General features: G+C 45.5%; 1 protein-coding gene across 5 annotated transcripts in view; it reads left to right on the forward strand.

Moving 5' to 3' along the window:
- Nucleotides 1-1,000: 1,000 nt before the first annotated feature.
- LOC148143565 (uncharacterized) overlaps nucleotides 1,001-12,524 on the forward strand; it is a 32,763-nt gene continuing 21,239 nt past the window's right edge. For 2 of the 5 annotated variants that reach the window (XM_087974371.1, XM_087974370.1), the window contains exon 1: nucleotides 1,001-1,230. The gene's annotated coding sequence lies outside the window, so the exon portion shown is untranslated. The remainder of the gene's footprint in view (nucleotides 1,231-12,524) is intronic. The other 3 variants (XM_087974374.1, XM_087974376.1, XM_087974373.1) reach the window with 3 other exon arrangements.

Genomic DNA, 12,524 nt, shown 5'->3' on the forward strand with positions numbered 1-12,524 from the left:
GGGATATGGGCCAAATGCAGGCAAGTGGGACTGGTTTAGTTTGGAATCCTGGTCGGCATGGACGAATTGGACCGAAGGGTCTGTTTCTGTGCTGTATACCTTTATTGAAACCAGTAGAATTCTGAAAGGGGCTTGACAGGATAGATGTAGATAAAATGTTCCTTTGTGGGGAGGGTCATCGAATTCCGACAATGTGGAAGCAGGCCATTCAGCCCATCTATTTCACTCTGGCCCTCTGAACAGTATCCCACCCATACTCAACCCCTTCCTCCATATTTCCATGGCCAAGCCACCCTAACTTGTACATCCCTGGTCACTATGGGTAACTTAGCACAGCCAATCCTCCCTAACCTCTACACGTGATTCTATAAATTATCTTCTCAAGAATGTAATTTAAATGCAGAGCTTTTCGAAGAAAAATGTCAGTCTGACTCAACATTGGGACACAGACAGAATTCACACTTATTGTCTCTTAAAGGGATATTTCTGCTTATAAATAGGGCAACGTCTCTTCGGAATGTAGACTAATTTAGACATAACTGCGTCACTTTACATATTAAGATATCCCTTTGAATGTGCCCACATCCCCTTGAAATATAATCTCGTCCATCGACATCTCTTTATTTGCAGAAATACCCGTTAAAATGTCCATGTCCCTTTAAAATGCAGATTGCTCACTTTCGATATGAAGCCGTTCCGTTAGATGTGGGAATATCTGTTTAAATTGAGCCGTGAGCTTTCCCAATGTAGACAGGGCTCCTGGAAACGTGGCAGTGTCCCCCCTGCAGCTGCAGAACGAGACAGGAGAGTTTGTTTTTGTGAATGAGCAGTTGTAGCGCGAGGTGGCTGTTGCTTGGTGACGGTGAGGCTCCCCCGGCCCCGCCCATCCCCCCCGTGCAGACGTCACGCGGGGGCGGAGGCGGTTGGGAGGAGAAGTCGCTCGAGCGGGGAAGCGGCGGGAGGGCGGCCGTTAGGAAAATGGCGCCGTGCGGCCCGGGGCTGACACCCGTCACTGGGCACCGCCGCCTTCCTGGCGCAGCTGCTGTGTCACGGCCACACCGGCCGGCTGTACAGCAGGCAGGAGCCGGTGAGCATTCTGGAGGCGGATGGGGTTAAGGGCCTGCTTGGGAACTCGTCGGCCGCCTGGGTGGTGGAGTTCTACTGGTCGTGGGGCGGCCCCTGTGTCAACTATGGGGCCACCTGGAAGGTACTGGGCCCGGGAGGTGAAAGGTGAGGCAGGTTGTGGGGGGGACGGAGGGGAAGGAATGTGGGGCCTGTCCTGTCATAGTGACATTTTACACTCACTTTCCATCTGCTTTTACTGGCGCTTGTGCTGTTTCCCCCTCACTGTGTGTTTAATCCTTGTGCTGTTTGCCCCTCACTGTTTGTTTAATCCTTGTGCTGTTTCCCCCTCACTGTGTGTTTATTCCTTGTGCTGTTTACCCATTGCTGTTACTTGTGCAATTGCTGAGGGTAGTGTGTAAATACTAGTGAAGGAGATTATGCACCAGCATGTATATGTTCCTCAGACATTGAAGGGGCAGGATCTGTTGAGAATGGTTAGTAAAGTATGTGGTGCACGAAGCCTTGTTAACATGGATATAGTTTGTTATTTGGAGAAGTAGACTTTATTATTTAGAGTCACAGAGATGTACAGCACGGAAACAGACCCATTCGGTCCAACCTGTCCATGCCAACCAGATATCCTAAATTAATCTAGTCCCATTTGCCAGCACTTTGCTCATATCTCTCTAATCCCTTCCTATTCATATACCCATCTAGATGTGTTTTAAATGCTGTAATTATACCGGCTACCACTACTTCCTCCAGCAGTTCATTCCATACATGCACCACCCTCTGCATGGAAAAGTTGCCCCTCAGGTACCTTTAATATCTTTCTGCTCTCACCCTAAACCTATGCCCTCTAGTTGTGAACCTCACCCCTACACTGATGAAAAGACATTTTAAAAAAAAGTTGAGCAGCCAGAGAAAATGCAATAGCTATAAGAGCCACATGGGGAAAAAGAACTGTGGCTCTACCCTTTAGTTCTCCTCTTGGCATTTGAACACTTAAAATCTGTCAAAAACACCAGCATCGCCACAGCGTATTGTGTCTGTTCCGCGCACCTGCTCGCTGGTGTCACCCAACACATTGTCCATGCTCCTCGTTGTCGGCAGAAAAGGTGACATCGCTTGTCTCTGTTCCTAAAGGTCTTCCTTTTATTTTTAAAGCTGTGTCCTCTGGTCCTAGTCTCTCCTACCAATGGAAACATCTTCCAATTTCATTGCATTGTGGGGATGAAGCCCTACCCTGTCCGGTAATTTCTGCTGGTGTGAGAGACTAGGCCTCAAGTTTAGAGGGAGGAGCTTTCAGACAGATGAGGAAGTGCTTTTCCCACAGGGTTGTGAATCTATGGAATAGTCTAGATTAGAGTGGTGCTGGAAAAGCACAGCAAGTCAGGCAGCATCCGAGGAGCAGAAAAATCGATGTTTTGGGCAAAATGCCTTTGTATGTGAGTTTGTGTATAAGACTGTGCATCAGTGAGTGTGTATTTGCATGTGTGCATGCTTGATAAAGTGTGATTGTGATGGAGAATGAGCCTGCGAGAGGGTGTGTGTGTTGAGAGGGTGCTGTATGTGTATGTCTGAGAGAGAGCGTGTGTATGAGAGAGGTATGGATATAAGTGAGGGGTTGCATTTTACTAAAATAAAGGAGGGCAGGACTTGTACAGGTAATGTTAGGGCCTGGGTTGTGTTGTAGAACAGAGACCCGGGGGTGTTCGGGTTCATTGATCTTGAAAGTTCCATCATTGGTAGACGGGGGTGAAGAAGGTGTTCCGCACACTTAGACCATAAGACATAGGAGTGGAAGTAAGGCCATTCGGCCCATCGAGTCCACTCCGCCATTCAATCATGGCTGATGCGCATTTCACCTCCACTTACCAGCGTTCTCCCCGTAGCCCTTAATTCCTCTAGACAACAAGAATCTATCAATCTCGGCCTTGAAGACATTTAGCGTCCCGGCTTCCACTGCACTCCGTGGCAATGAATTCCACAGGCCCACCACTCTCTGGCTGAAGAAATGTCTCCGCATTTCTGTTCTGAAATGACCCCCTCTAATTCTAAGGCTGTGTCCACGGGTCCTTGTCTCCTCGTCTAACTGAAACAATTTCCTAGCATCCACCTTTTCCAAGCCATGTATTATTTTGTACGTCTCTATTAAGTCTCCCCTCAATCTTCTAAACTCCAATGAATACAATCCCAGTATCCTCAGCCGTTCCTCATATGTTAGACCTGTCATTCCAGGGATCATCCGTGTGAATCTCTGCTGGACACGTTCCAGTGCCAGTATGTCCTTCCTGGGGTGTGGGGACCAAAACTGGACACAGTACTCCAAATGGGGCCTAACCAGAGCTTTATAAAGTCTTAGTAGTACATCTCTGCTTTTGTATTCCAACCCTCTTGAGATAAGAGACAACATTGCATTCGCTTTCTTAATCACGGACTCAACCTGCATGTTTACCTTTAGAGAATCCTCGACTAGCACTCCCAGATCCCTTGTGCTTTGGCTTTATTAATTTTCTCACCATTTAGAAAGTAGTCTATGCTTTTATTCTTTTTGCCAAAGTGCAAGACCTCGCACTTGCTCACGTTAAATTCCATCAGCCATTTCCTGGACCACTCTCCCAACCTGTCTAGATCCTTCTGTAGCCTCCCCACTTCCTCAGTACTACCTGCCTGTCCACCTAACTTCGTATCATCGGCAAACTTCGCTAGAATGCCCCCGGTTCCCTCATCCAAATCATTAATATATAATGCGAACAGCTTTGGCCCCAGCACCGAACCCTGCGGGACACCGCTCGTCACCGGTTGCCATTCTGAAAAAGAACCTTTTATCCCAACTCTCTGCCTTCTGTTAGACAGCCAATCCTCAATCCATCCCAGCAGCTCACCTCGAACACCATGGGCCCTCACCTTGCTCAGCAGCCTCCCGTGTGGCACCTTATCAAAGGCCTTTTGAAAGTCTAGATAGACCACATCCACTGGGTTTCCCTGGTCTAACCTACTTGTTACCTCTTCAAAAAATTCCAACAGGTTTGTCAGGCATGACCTCCCTTTACTAAATCCATGTTGACTTGTTCTAATCAGACTCTGCTCTTCCAAGAATTTAGAAACCCCATCCTTAATGATGGATTCTAGAATTTTACCAACAACCAAGGTTAAGCTGATTGGCCTATAATTTTCCATCTTTTGCCTTGATCCTTTCTTGAACAAGGGGATTACAACAGCCATCTTCCAATCATCCGGGACCTTTCCTGACTCCAGTGACTCTTGAAAGATCTCAACCAATGCCTCTGCTATTTCCTCAGCCACCTCTCTCAGAACTCTAGGGGTATCCCATCGGGGCCAGGAGATTTATCAATTTTAAGACTTTTTAACTTTTCTAGCACTATCTCTTTCGTAATGGCAACCATACTCAACTCAGCCCCGTGACACCCTTTAATTTTTGGGATATTACTCATGTCTTCCACTGTGAATACTGACGCAAAGTACTTGTTAAGTTCTCCTGCTATTTCCTTATCTCCCATCACTAGGCTTCCTGCATCAGTTTGAAGTGGCCCAATGTCTACTTTTGCCTGTCGTTTGTTTCTTATGTACTGAAAGAAACTTTTACTATTATTTCTAATATTACTGGCTAGCCTACATTCATATTTGATCCTCTCATTTCTTATTACACTCTTTGTTATCCTCTGTTTGCTTTTGTATCCTTCCCAATCTTCTGGTTTCCCACTGTTCTTAGCCACTTTATAGGATCTCTCTTTTTCTTTAATACATTTCCTGACTTCCTTTGTCAGCCAAGGTTGTCTAATCCCTCCCCGGTTAATCTTTCTTTTCTTGGGAATGAACCTCTGTACAGTGTCCTCAATTATACCTACAAACTCCTGCCATTTTTGCTCTACTGAGCCTTCATTGTTCACATAGGTAAAACCTACCTCTTGCAAAAATGCCATCCCTTATTCCCAATTCCTCCGCTTCCGCCGTATCTGCTCCCAGGAGGACCAGTTCCACCACAGAACACACCAGACGGCCTCCTTCTTTAGAAACCGCAATTTCCCTTCCCACATGGTTAAAGATGCCCTCCAACGCATCTCGTCCACATCCCGCACCTCCGCCCCCACCCCTCCAACCGTAACAAGGACAGAACGCCCCTGGTGCTCACCTTCCACCCTACCAACCTTTGCATAAACCAAATCATCCGCCGACATTTCCGCCACCTCCAAAAAGACCCCACCACCAGGGATATATTTCCCTCCCCACCCCTTTCGGCCTTCCGCAAAGTTCGTTCCCTCCGTGACTACCTGGTCAGGTCCACGCGCCCCCTACAACCCACCCTCCGATCCTGGCACCTTCTGCCACCGCAGGAACTGCAAAACCTGTGCCCACACCACCTCCCTCACCTCCATTCAAGGCCCTAAAGGAGCCTTCCACATCCATCAAAGTTTTACCTGCACATCCCCTAATATCATTTATTGTATCCGTTGCTCCCGATGCAGTCTCCTCTACATTAGGGAGACTGGACGCCTCCTAGCAGAGTGCTTTAGGGAACATCTCCGGGACACCCGTACCAATTACCCTCACCCCCCGTGGCCCAACATTTCAACTCCCCCTCCCACTCTGCCGAGGACATGGAGGTCCTGGGCGTCTTTCACCGCCGCTCCCTCACCACCAGACGCCTGGAGGAAGAACGCCTCATCTTCTGCCTTGGAACACTTCTACCCCAGGGCATCAATGTGGACTTCAACAGTTTCCTCATTTCCCCTTCCCCCACCTCACCCGAGTTCCAAACTTCCAGCTCAGCACAGTCTCCATGACTTGTCCTACCTGCCTATCTTCTTTTCCACCTATCCACTCCACCCCCCCCCCCCCCCCCCGCCCCCGACCTATCGGCTTCATCCCCTCCCCCACTCACCTATTGTACTCTATGCTACTTTCTCCCCACCCCCACCCTCCTCTAGCTTATCTCTCCATGCTTCAGGCTCTCTGCCTTTATTCCTGATGAAGAGCTTTTGCCCGAAACGTCGATTTTACTGCTCCTCGGATGCTGGCTGAACTGCTGTGCTCTTCCAGCACCACTAATCCAGAATTCATTGTTCACATGCTGAGTACAGGAGTTGGGACATTATGTTGGAGATGCACACAGAAAGTACTTTACTCAGAGGGTGATAGATGTCTGGAATGCATTGCCAACAGAAGTAGAGGCAGGGACGGTAGATTCATTTAAGGTGCATCTGGGCAGGGGAGATCCAAGATGGTGGCGACCCAGCAAGTCTGAGTCTGTCGTGCTCTGCCCAAGACTCAGGCAAAGTGGGCTGCCTGCCTCCACCACACCTGCCAAATCATTTAAATAGCTTTTATTTGAATACAGCTAGTTATTTTGCACCAAACTTGAGCAATTTAGTGCCTCATTAAAATGACTAAAGGAAAGAATGCTCGCAGCACATAGGAACCCCACCCCAGCTGCAGCAGAGGCATCCGCAGCTGCCCCCGGGGACTTAACTATGGTGGTGAGCCTCGTTGCAGTGATTTCTAAGCTTGAAGAGGAGATCGCCATCTTCATAGAGTCCAGGAGCAGGTGGGAGTCGCTCTCGGTCACGCTGCAGAAGCACAAGCGAGATATTGCAAGAATCGAACATCGAGTCGGAGGGGCGGAGCTAAAGGTCGCGACCTCCGAGGCTGCTGCAGAATCAGCCGTGGGTCGGGTCTGGACTCTCGAACAGCGAATCCGGGCCTTAGAAGATCACATCAACAACCTCAAAAATCGAGGTCGTCGAGAAAATATTTGTTTGCTGGCCCTTCCCAAACGGGAAGAGGAAGGCCAGTTTACGACGTTTCTGGAGCAGTGGCTTCCACAGTTATTGAATCTGGAGGCTGGATCAGGCCAGGTCAGGGTAGAATGGGCCCACCGGGTTGCAATACACAGGCCAGGCTTGGACCAGCGCCCCCACCCGGTCCTGTTCTGGCTGCAGTGCTTTTTGGAGAAGCCGATGCTCCTGGAAGCTTCCAGAAATCTTGGGAAAGATCCCCAAGCCATGATTTACAAAGGATCCAAGATTATGCTATTTCAGGACTTTCCCCAGCTCTGGTCCAAAAGAGGAGGGCGTTTAAGGGATTTAAACATTCAGTGCGACCCAGCAGCGCTATGTTTTAGCCACGAAGGGTCCGTATATAACTTTGGATCGCCGGAGAAGGCCAAAGAATGTTTGGACTCTCTCAGATAAATTGTAAGAGTTCACTCGTGTGATGAATGATGTTGTTCTGCCCTCCCCCTTCTCTGGTTCACCTTTTTTTTTCTCTTTTATTACTTTATTGCTTAATATTATCTCCAGGGAGTAGGGAGGGGCGGGCTTATCTGTTCTCCACTCTGCGATTTTCTCCTCTCTTTTTTGTAAATATATATAGACTGGGTGGTCTAGTAGATTTAGGTGAGGAGGGGTCTCTGCTTTGTCTTATTTTTTTTCTTTCTTTTAAAGCTGGGTTGTTTTCCCCCTGTTATTTTGTATTACCCTAATTAATTATTATCTGCTGAGACTGTAATTTTATAGTTTTATGTTTATACGTGGTATTAACATCACCAAATATATGTAGGTTTTGATGTGGGTGTGTGGGGAGGGGGAGGAGGGTAGGGTACTCATTGTTAACTTTAGCTTGGTCATACACTTGAATTTTCTTCACTTTATTATGGAGTGCCTGGGTCGAGGGTGGGGCACTGGTCGGGAGAGGATATGATGGGTTTTCGGAAAGGAAGTGATTCCCCCGGAAACGTGGGGAAAAATCTCTGTTTAAACATGTTATTTTTTTTATTTAGAAATCGTTTTTTATTATATTAGTGTGAGTGTTATAAAGAATCTCTCTTTTTGTGAATTTTCTATGGTCCAAGCTCGGTGTTTTGGATGGGGTTTCTCCTCCCGGGGGTCTCGGACTTGCCTGGACGATTATGGTGTGTCATTCGCTTAAATGGTGCACCTGGAATGTCAAGGGGAGTAATTCTCCAGTCAAAAGGAAGAAAATATTACCAAACCTCAAAAAAGAAAGGGTTGATATAGCTCTTCTACAGGAGACCCATTTATTGGATAAAGAACACTTGAAATTACAACAGGGTGGATTTGATCAGGCCTTCTTTTCTTCCTTCAGCTCAAAATGTAGGGGAGTAGTCATTCTTATTTGGAAGAATCTCCCTTTCGAAATCCTAAGTCAGATAAAAGATGAATCTGGACGATAAATACTAATTAAAGCCCTTATAAATGGAGAGGAATATGGGATTTTAAACCAGTTTTGTCCCCCGGCACATCCTTTCAAATTTATAACGGAAGCCTTCTCCAAACTGATGGTTCTTGGTGCTCGTCATACAATTATAGGGGGAGACTTGAATTGCATTATGGAGCTGGAAATAGACAGGATACCCAAGAGTACTGCGGGTGTATCCCCCAGATCTAGACAATTGGCGGATTTGAATCAAGAATTAGGATTAATAGATGTGTGGAGGTGCCTCCACCCGCACGGCAGAGATTTCTCTTTTCACTCTAATCGACATAAATGTCACACTAGAATTGACATGTTTTTTGCCCCCTCGACTTTTTTAAATTCCATATCATCCTGTAAAATAGGTGATATGATAATTTCTGATCACGCTGCTGTGTACATGGAAATCAAGGCTAGGAACAATGAGGCATCCCCCTGACATTGGCGTATGGATTACAGTAAATTTGCAAAATATTTTTCTCAAGAATTTAAAGCTTTCTTGGAAATTAATTCAGGTACGGCTAGTAACCCGTCAATGATGTGGGAGACTATTGAAGCTTATGCGCGAGGTCTGATCATTTCATACTCGGTGACCCAGAAAAAATTAAAGGGAGAACAACAGCATCTACTTGCTGCTCGCTTAAAAGCAGCTGAAACAGCATACGCTGACAGACCTTCTATTGCCAAATTACAAAGGGTTATGACCCTTAGGACAGCTCTGAATACCGACTTCACCCAAATGGCAAAGAGGGAAATATTATTTGCAAAACAAAGATTATATGAATTTAACGATAAACCTGGTAGATACTTCGCATTTCTTGCAAGGAAAAAAAAGGGCCCCTCAAGCTATCACAGCTATCAGGGAAGTGCTGGTACTCTGACTCACATCATAAAGGGATCAACACAATCTTCAGAAAGTTTTATTCTGATCGCAGGATTGTGAAGATAGAGCCAGGAGGAAGCAGTCCTTTTTTAAAAGCCTGGCCTTTCCGGACTTAATCCCGGAACAGGTATCGGTCCTGAATGCTCCCCCAACAACCCAGGAAATACTTGACACAATCAGGCAACTTCAGAGCAGTAAGGCACCTGGCCCAGAGGGCATTCAGGTTGAATTTTACAAAGAGTTCACAGGAGTATTAGCTGGCCCACTTATGGACATGTATAACTACTCATATAAGTCAGGGCTGCCTCCTGCCTTTACTAAAAAAGATGAATATCTCCCTTATTCTCAAAAAAGGAAAGGATCCAGAAGATTGTGCATGATACAGACCAATATCCTTGCTAACTGTAGATTTTAAAATTCTCTCTAAAACATTAGCATTGAGGCTAGAGAGGGCCAGAAAAGAGGAGCAGACTAGGTTTATTAAGGGCCGTAGATCATCTAATATTAGAAGGGTCTTGAATGTGAATCAAGTCTGTCATCAGGAAAAAATACCAGGAATATAGTCTCATTGGACGCGGAGAAGGCATTCGACAGAGTTGAATGGTCATACCTGTTCTATACATTAGAAAGGTTTGGTGTTGGAAATGTATTTGCCAAATGGGTCTCAACACTGTACAATGATCCCAAAGCAGTTGTGATCATCAATGGATTAGGCTCAGGTAGCTTCAGTGTGGGTAGGGGCTGCTGTCCGGGATGTCCTCTCTCTCCGTTGCTATTCACGCTAATAATTGAACCACTGGCGGAAGCGATAGGGGCTGACTCTAATATAACGGCCCCGAGGGTTGGTACAGGTAAACATAAAATTACCCTATATGTAAATGATCTCCTTTTTCTTAGTAATCCTCTGATGTCCGAGCCCCTCTCCATCCAAGTTATTAATGCATTTTCAGGCTACAAAATTAATTTTTCAAAATCAGAGGCATGCCTCACTAGTATGTCCCACTTATTGGACCGATCCCACTTCCCCTTTCGTTGGTTTCTGGAGGGTTTCTTATACTTGGGCATTTTTATTACCCCAGTATTTGGCCAGCTATCCAAGGCCAATTTTGTGCATCTATTGGAAAGGGTAAGACAGGACCTTTAACGTTGGGGAGACCTTCCAATTTCCTGGCTAGGTAGAATAGCCCTAATTAAAAAGAATGTCTTGCCCCGTCTCTTATACCCTATGAGAATGCTTCCGGTGATGCTGCCGAGGACGGCACTCCGCAAATTGTATGGTTGGCTGGGTTCTTTCATCTGGAATCCTAGACGGCCCCTCATTAAGTTAAGGAAGCTACAACTTCCACAGGCAAGGGGGGAGGGCTGGATTTTTCAGACTTTAGGAAGTCTCAGTTAAGCTACATAGCTGATTGATTGCGGGTCAGACATGACCCAATCTGGATGGACATCGAGGCTTCTCAAGTACAGTGCCCTCTTATTAACCTCTTATTTTTAGATCAGATGAAAATCATTACGAGCCACTGTAGAAACCCTACAATACTCAACACAATTAAAGCTTGGAATATAATGCAGCAAAACGAGGGTAATTCACAAAAAACATCCCCCTATACTCCTATAGTGGGGGCATGGGGTTTTCAATCGGGGCTTATAGATGCCACATTCAAATCCTGGAGATCCAGCAGTATCTCCTGTTTAGGGGATCTGTTTGAGAAGGGGGTCCTGATGTCTTTTGAACAGCTGCATCAGAAATTTGGATTACCTAACGGAGACCTCTTTCGATACTTCTACATTCGAGACTACATACAGAAGATGACTGCGTTATTAGATGTTCTTTATAAATCAGATAGACAACGTAGATTGTTGTGGCCAATGGGTGTACCCTCGGTCAGCACTCTTTATCATTTATTACGTGATGATGTGTCGGAAGACATGGACCGTCTGCTTAGAACATGGGATCAGGATTTGGGGCTGGAAATTTCTACAGAAATGTGGAATGACATCTGGGAAAATGCCAAAAAAAAATCTCCGTTTGTAACAGAACCCAGGCCATTCAGTTAATGATACTTCATAGGGCCCATATGGCCCCGGAATGATTGGCAAAATTTAGGAGCATCTGCAATGCGTCCCAAATGTAAAATAGAGGTCGGCATTCTTACACACCGCTTATGGACATGCCATAAGATCCTCAAATACTGGACCGAAGTAGTAAACGCCCTGACAGAAATCTTGGGAATGGAAATTACAGTAGATCCAGTATCTCCTCTTCTGGGCTTCTCAAGCTTATCTTCTGTGGATGTGCACGGGAGGAAATTATTTTCCATTCTCTCCTTCTATGAAAGGAAAAATATCTTGGTAAACTGGGTGGCTGAGGGCCCTCTTGGCCTTCCAAATTGGCACAGATTAATCATGGAATGTATTCCTCTTGACTTCCTTACAAATATGGTGCACCAAAAAACTGAATTATTGTATAAAATGTGGCAGCCCTTTTTGAATTACATAGATACAGATATTTCGGCCATTCTTTCAAGGGCTTTCATTTAGTTGAGGTAACAGTTCTGGCTGGTCCCTTGGGAGAGGAATCCCGCATGAATATGGGTTTTATTACAACTTATGTTAACTCATTACGAGCATGTATTTCACTACTTCATTACCATGTTATCCTTGTTTCTTTTGACTAATGTAAGATATTTGATCATACACTCTGGTTAGTTATAGGTTAGATTCGTAGTTAGTTGAGTTTTGTCTTTTTCTTTTTTATATCTCTTTTTGTTTCACAAGTTTTGGCTATTTATTTAAGATTTAATTGTATATTAGTGTTCGTACTTGTGCTTTTTTTACTTGTAAACTGGTAAAACATGTTAAATTTTCAATAAAAATATATTTTTTTTAAAAAACGTGCATCTGTACAGATGCATGAGTAGGGGGAGAGCAGAGGGATACAGATTCAGGAATTGTGCAATAGGTTTAGACAGGGGATTTGGATCGGCTTAGGCTTGAAGGGCTGAAGGGCCTGTTCCTGGGTTGTAAATTTTCTTTGTTCTATGTTGAGGTTGTACAGGATGTTGGTGAGGCCATTTTGTTTAGAGTACTGAGTACAGTTCTGGTCACCCTGTAATAGGAAGAATATTATTAGAGACGGTTCGGTAAAGATTTACTTTGACGTTGCCAGGAATGGAGGGTTTGAGTTATAGGGAGAGGCTGGGATTTTTTCACTGGAATGGAGGAGGTTGAGGGATGACCTTACTGAGATTTAAAAAATCATGAGGGGTGAGGGTAAGGAGAATAGCGAGGAACATGCGCGGTTATGTAGAGTCAGGGGTGGGGAAGTGAAACAAAATTG

This window comes from Chiloscyllium plagiosum, unplaced genomic scaffold (assembly GCF_037043375.1).
Source record: "Chiloscyllium plagiosum isolate Xiang-an unplaced genomic scaffold, Cpla_swu_hap1 HiC_scaffold_27, whole genome shotgun sequence".
In the NCBI taxonomy this organism is placed as follows: Eukaryota; Metazoa; Chordata; class Chondrichthyes; order Orectolobiformes; family Hemiscylliidae; genus Chiloscyllium; species Chiloscyllium plagiosum.